Source organism: Bacillus rossius, chromosome 16, assembly GCF_032445375.1.
Source record: "Bacillus rossius redtenbacheri isolate Brsri chromosome 16, Brsri_v3, whole genome shotgun sequence".
Lineage (NCBI taxonomy): Eukaryota > Metazoa > Arthropoda > Insecta > Phasmatodea > Bacillidae > Bacillus > Bacillus rossius.
Genome location: NC_086343.1, coordinates 2,568,859 through 2,575,379, shown reverse-complemented (window position 1 = coordinate 2,575,379; position 6,521 = coordinate 2,568,859).

Sequence of the window (6,521 nt, the reverse complement as noted above, 5' to 3'; positions counted from 1 at the left end):
GTCGGGCGGGCGGCCACGCCGGAAAAATTGCGACAGCGACCTGCGATAAACTCGGTCCATAATTCACAAACTCTGGCTCAGCTGACTTCACGTCAACCTCTGAATCATCAGAGAGCACATACACGTCCATTTACCTGCCAACAATTCTCTGCGTTCCCCGTCGCTTCTCGCGAGGCGGACGGCTGAGGCTTCGCGCCTGGTTCGGGGGCTAGTCTCGCCCCACTGGCTCAATTCTCTCGGCTACATTCTGCCTCATTCGATACCTACGACACTTCTCTGCATTGTTAGTTGCTTCGGCTCGGGCGATTTCGCTTGTTTTATTTCTTTTCTCCAACGTAACCCGTTTTCGCTTAGGCATTTTGCAACGAATGGCTCCCAAACCAAAGTTAGTAACTTTGTAGTTATCCCACTCCACTCGCACCAGTCAGTGCTCACTCAAGAGTAACTTTAAGTTTAAATCTTGCAATTCGGTCCAGTAGTTTCGGAGTTGCAGCTCTCAATGAATTGAACTCGACGCTACCCACCGACGCTCGTTACGTCATCGCTGCAAGAGTTAACCGGGTGAGTCGCACGTAACGACCACTAGCAAAGTCTGCTCTAATAAGACATAGTAACTTCAACTCTGTAGCTTTCACAGTTTACGAGTTTCGAGCGGTGTCGTATCCTCAGCCGAAGTGACACTCTACCCGAGATTAAAGACATTCATATTCCTGAGTCATCTGGACAAACTGTGAGCCATGACTAGGGACCTGAAAAATTCGCGGTTTCGATGACCTCCAGGATAGTCCACACAGTCATCTGTACACTCGGGAAAATAACGCCAGTTCGTTGGCTGCTGCCTTGTGAGTCGTCTCAACTGGTGTTCGCCCGTGATTCGTTACTTCTTTGGTTGAGGTTTTCTCATTGGCCCAGAGTCGCCCAGACGAACAGTGAGCCAATAGCAAAAGCAGCTTAAAGGTATACGTGTGTGAATTTCAGACTATCGCGAAATGAATCTGCGAATTTTTCCGGTCCCTAGCCATTATTAGAGATGCGGAAATTACGCGGATTCATTTGGCCACAAGCTAGAGTGCAAACTGTGCTCGTGGTTGGACAGCAGTTACCTGGACACGCCCCTCTGCGACCGTCAGCCAACGAAGGCCGGTTGGGAGGGGCGTAGGCGAATCAGGCTGTGCTGATTAACAAGAACAAAAAGTTTCGCCCTGCGAAATCAGCCAGTCAAAAATAAAAAAAATTGGTAGATTTAACATAAGTAGAGACCGGAAAAATTCGCGAATTCATTACGCGATAGGCTAAAATACAAATAGGCTAGTAATACCTCAGTGCTGCCTCTGCTATTGGCTCACAACTCACCTGGATGACTATGAGTAGGGATAGGAAAAATTCGCGGGTTCAATGACCTGCAGGATGAACTCCATAGTTCTACGTACATTCGGTCAAATGCCACCCACCCATTGGCTGCCGTCTTGTGAGACGTCCCAACGTAGCAGCCTGTGATTCGATAAAGCTTTGGTCGGGCGTTTCTAATTGGCCCAGAGTCATCCAGGTGAGTTGTGAGCCAATAGCAGAGGCAGCACTGAGGTGTAACTATTTGTATTTTAGCCTGTCGCGAATTGAACCCGCGAATTTTTCCTATCCCTAACTATGAGTCAATGAGAAACACCCCACCAAAGCTACGTTGGGACGTCTCACAAGACAGCAGCCAATTAGTGGGTGGCATTTGACCGAGTGTACGTAGAACTATGGTGTTCATCCTAGAGGTCATTGAACCCGAGAATTTTTCCTGTCCCTAAACATAAGGCTTCTACACCCTACATGGAGAGAAAAACAGTGCGGAACAGCGTGAACCAGCAACGGCGCGTGTCCGAGATGTCGAGTCGAATCAACAGCGACTGTCACGGAGGAAGTTGAGTGTCACGTGGCAGTACGTGCGTGCTTGTCAGTTGCAGCACGCGCGCTTACAGCCTGCCCCGAGAGCACGCACACTGAACAATACGGCAGCAAGCAGAGCGGCGCGCACCCGCGGCTGAGTGAACCACTGCGAGACGCCAGTTCAGCGATCTCGCCCGATCAGTTATCACACGGCAGTTTTTTTGTAGATATTAAGTTACGGATATTTGTAGAGACCGGAAAAATTCGCAGATTCATTTCGCGATAGTCTGAAATTCATACACGTATACCTTTAAACTGCTTTTGCTTTTGGCTCACTGTTCGTCTGGGCGACTCTGGGCCAATGAGAAACCCCTCAACCAAAGAAGTGACGAATCACGGGCAAACCAGCTGAGACGACTCACAAGTCAGCAGCCAACGAACTGGCGTTATTTGCACCGAGTGTACAGAGGTCATCGAAACCGCGAATTTTTCAGGTCCCGAGATATTTGGGGATTTGTGCAATCACATGTAGCACTACAAATGCTGGGTTCGCAGGAATGCTGGGTTCGGATTCTTACCCAGGCATTTATGTTCTGTGTTGTCTCAATGCCTACAATAGTTAAATTTATTTGTAAGCCTTTACCTGAATAGTTTTTTTCCAGTATTATAATCAAATAAAATAAAGTTCAATAATTGAATATTCGATTATATTTTCCATGTTTTAAAAAAAATGATTGAATGAAATATCAATTAAAATATGAAATTATGCACCAATTTTATTAATAAAAAATAAAATACGCAATATTATTTCGGAAAACTTATTTCATAAATGAAGAAATAACCATAGCCATGCGTATAACAAAAAAATTTTCTTGTAGTGACGTCACGTTTAGAATTTTTCGTTACAGCCGCCTGTATTTCTTTTTTTCGGCGCAGGCTGGTTGGGCATTATAAAATAGTGTTTTGGTTGTTCCGTAGTGCAAAATAGATAATTTAACAACTTTTATGTTGGGACTGGAAACCTTCGCGGGTTCAATGAACTCCAGGATAGACTCCACGATCCTCTGCCTACTCGTGGCAAACGTCACCTGCTGACGAATGAGGCGCCTCAACTGGGTGACTTGCGAATCGATACTTCTCTGATTAAGGGTCTTCAATTGGCCCAGAGTCATCCAGATTAACAGTGAACCAATAGCAGAAGCAACACTAAGGTATAATTATTTGAATTCAATCATATCACGAAAAAAAACAATCCACGAATTTTCCCGGTGTCTACTTTCAGGTTTTCAGGTAGCTCATATGTAGAGACCTGAAAAATTCGCGGATTCATTTCGCGACAGGCTGGACTCTGCAGCTTCAGTGATTGGGCCACAGTTTACCTGAAGGACTCTGAGCCAATAACAAAAACTTCAACAGAAGAAGTATCGAACCACGAGCATCACAGTTAACAGGTGTCTCGAGTCAGTAGCCAATGAGCAGATGTAATTTTCCCGAGTGCATAGAGGATCATGGAGTCTATCCTATAAGTCAGTGAAATCGCGAATTTTTCCGGTCTCTACTCATATGTAGGGACCTGAAAAATTCGCTGTTTCGATGACCTCCAGGATAGTCTACACAGTCCTCTGTACACTCGGTGCAAATAACGCCAGTTCGTTTGGCTGCTGACTTGTGAGTCGTCTCAACTGGTATTGCCCCGAGATTCGTTACTTCTTTGGTTGAGGGTTTCTCATTGGCCCAGAGTCGCCCAGACGAACAGTGAGCCAATAGCAAGAGCAGCTTAAAGGTATACGTGTATGAATTTCAGACTATCGTGAAATGAAACTGTGAATTTTTCCGGAGTCTACCGCACAGTTGGCTGATCTCCAAAGGAACAGCTGAGAGTCGCTGTTCTGTGCCCGGGACTGCGGCCAGTCGCCGCTCCTCCCCTCGTCAAGCTGCTGACAGCCGGAAGCCGGCCCTGGGACGTGACGCAGTGGAAATGTTTGCCCTCCCCGCCGGCCGCGGCCGCCATCTTGTCGGAACCAGCCTGTCTCGTTGCACCCGTAAACAACCTGACGTTACAACGATTAAAAAAATGTTCCACTACAAAATGTTTTGTTTCGGAAGAGTACCGGATTTTCGAAGTTATATATCTTTAGGCGGGTTACGGGAGAGAAAAAAAATGATGAGCGTGAATCTTTTACGATGCGCACGCGCCATGCAACGAAATTTTCACAGGATGAAAAAAAAAATAAAAATTAGAAAAATTAAATATATGCTTTAAAAACTTACTTTAGTGATTGTTATTGAACACTCCATATAATTAAAAATATATTATTATAAATACTATTGATATAAATTGTGTTTGTAAACTTTTTAAAGTGTATTTGTGTAAGTGAGGTTAAGATCCCGTATGTATAATTTATTTGCATTATAAATTATTGCATTATTATTTAATAAATGATTAAAATTAATAAATTATAATAAACAAAAAAATTTAAAATTGATTTTTACTATTAATTTACATTTAATTTGATTATGTAACTAAATTAAATAGGGTAATTAATTGTATACACGTGTTTTTATTAATAATGAATACTGAGTATTAACTAAAACGTCGAAATTTTTTATTAAATTTAAAATTTACTAACGTATTTATAATATAACTGCAGTCCTTTTATTATTTTATTTCTATTAATTTCTTGCATGAAAATTTAAACTTAATTATTTCATACGCCAAATAAGTGTAACTTCTAACTCGCGGCGTTCATAAGTACATGCACCCATTATTCTTCTTTTGAAGCGGATGCGGCGGTGCTTGTGAGATGTATGGCTAGAGGTTCGGAAATGTCACGCATTCGTTTGGTCACGAGTTGGAATGCAAAACCATCACACACTTGCACCGTGTTCGTAATTGGTAGAGACCCTAAAAATTCGCAGATTCATTTCGCGATAGTCTGAAATTCACACACGTATACCTTTAAGCTGCTCTTGCTATTGGCTCACTGTTCGTCTGGGCGACTCTGGGCCGATGAGAAACCCTCGATCGAAGAAGTAACGAATCTCGAGCGAACCAGTTGAGACGACTCACAAGTCAGCAGCCAATGAACTGGCCGTTATTTGCCCGAGTGTACAGAGGACTGTGTAGACTATCCTGTAGATCATCGAAACCGCGAATTTTTCAGGTCCCTAGTAATTGGACAGCAGTTGGTTTGATACTCCCTTGTGTGACTGAGCCAACGATTCCCAGCTAGGGGGAAAAAAAACTGAGCGAAACAGGCAGCGAGAACAAAACGGTTCTCACTAAGATATCAGCCGATGGTAAAGCAAACGTTGTCCAAGCAAACGTACGAGGCCATGGATTTTAGCCTGGCGCCAAGCGAATCTTCTCGGACGCCGTGGAGATGTCTGCGCTCGCTGACAGCTGCAGCTGCAGCACAGGAGCCATCTGCAGCCGCACCGCTGCTGCTTCCTGCCACGCACTTCCCTAGCATTCACGTGATCACTAGGGGCAGGAAATTTTCGCGAAAAAATCTGAATGCCTACTAGACTGCAACAAGGTATACCCACACCAGCGGTTTCTTCCTTGTGATTGGCGGCCGTCTGCGAGAGAAGTCGTTGCCTTGTTTGCACGTCCCACTAAGGACGAGTTTGCTTCCACACTGAATTAGTGTGATTGGTTGTTGTTAACAATCGACATGCACCTCAAAGAAACTCACCCAATCACGAAACACAGATGATGCTACAGTGTTTTAACTTTCAGCTACTCTCGGCATCTTTTCACGAAGTTTCCATGGCCCTAGTGATCACTCCCGAGTGCTGAGGCGTCGCGCGCCAGTAGAAGGAAGTGTGTCCACGTGCAGCGATGGAGCGACTGGAACAGACATCGGACAGACAGCTCGCGCGACGGACACAGCAGCGGGCTGGTCGACACTGGGCAGTGCAGGTCGCCGACAGTGAGGCAGGGGCAGGCGGGCAGCCACAGCGAGGCCGCGTCACGGCTCACTGGCCTGGGAGCGGGCCTCGGTCACTGTCTGCTGCGCTCCGGGTGCTGCAAGGCTGCCGCAGCTAGGAGGGCCCTCGCGCGCAGTGTAACCGAGCCTTCCAGACAACATTCTGGCTGCCGTTGCCCGTAGAACAAACCCAATTTGAATGTTTCAGGGAAGACCAGGATGTACCCGGAAAAACCTAAAATTATTTTAATTTAATTATTAAAATTAAAAATTAAAACTAAAAGGAAGGGGGGGGGGTTGTCTGTAAAGTCGGTTTACCGACGATAATTTTACGTGATAACGCCATAAGAAAACATTGATGAAAAAATTGGATACTTTTAAATTTTCAAATATTATTTACAGTTTTTGCAAATTTAATTTAAATAATTTGTTTAAATATAATCACGATAAAATTAATTAAAAAGCCTGCCTTAACCTGTTTGATATTATACAAGATTTTCTCGCACGGTGGTTGGCCGGTTCTTGCACGCTCGGCTCAAGCGGAACGTGACAATGAGCAGGGACAGGAAAAATTCGCGGGTTCAATGACCTCTAGGATGAACTCCATAGTTCTACGTACACTCGGTCAAATGCCATCCACTCATTGGCTGCTGTCTTGTGAGACGTCCCAACGTAAACAGCCTGTGATTCAATAAAGCTTTGGTCGGGCGTTTCTCA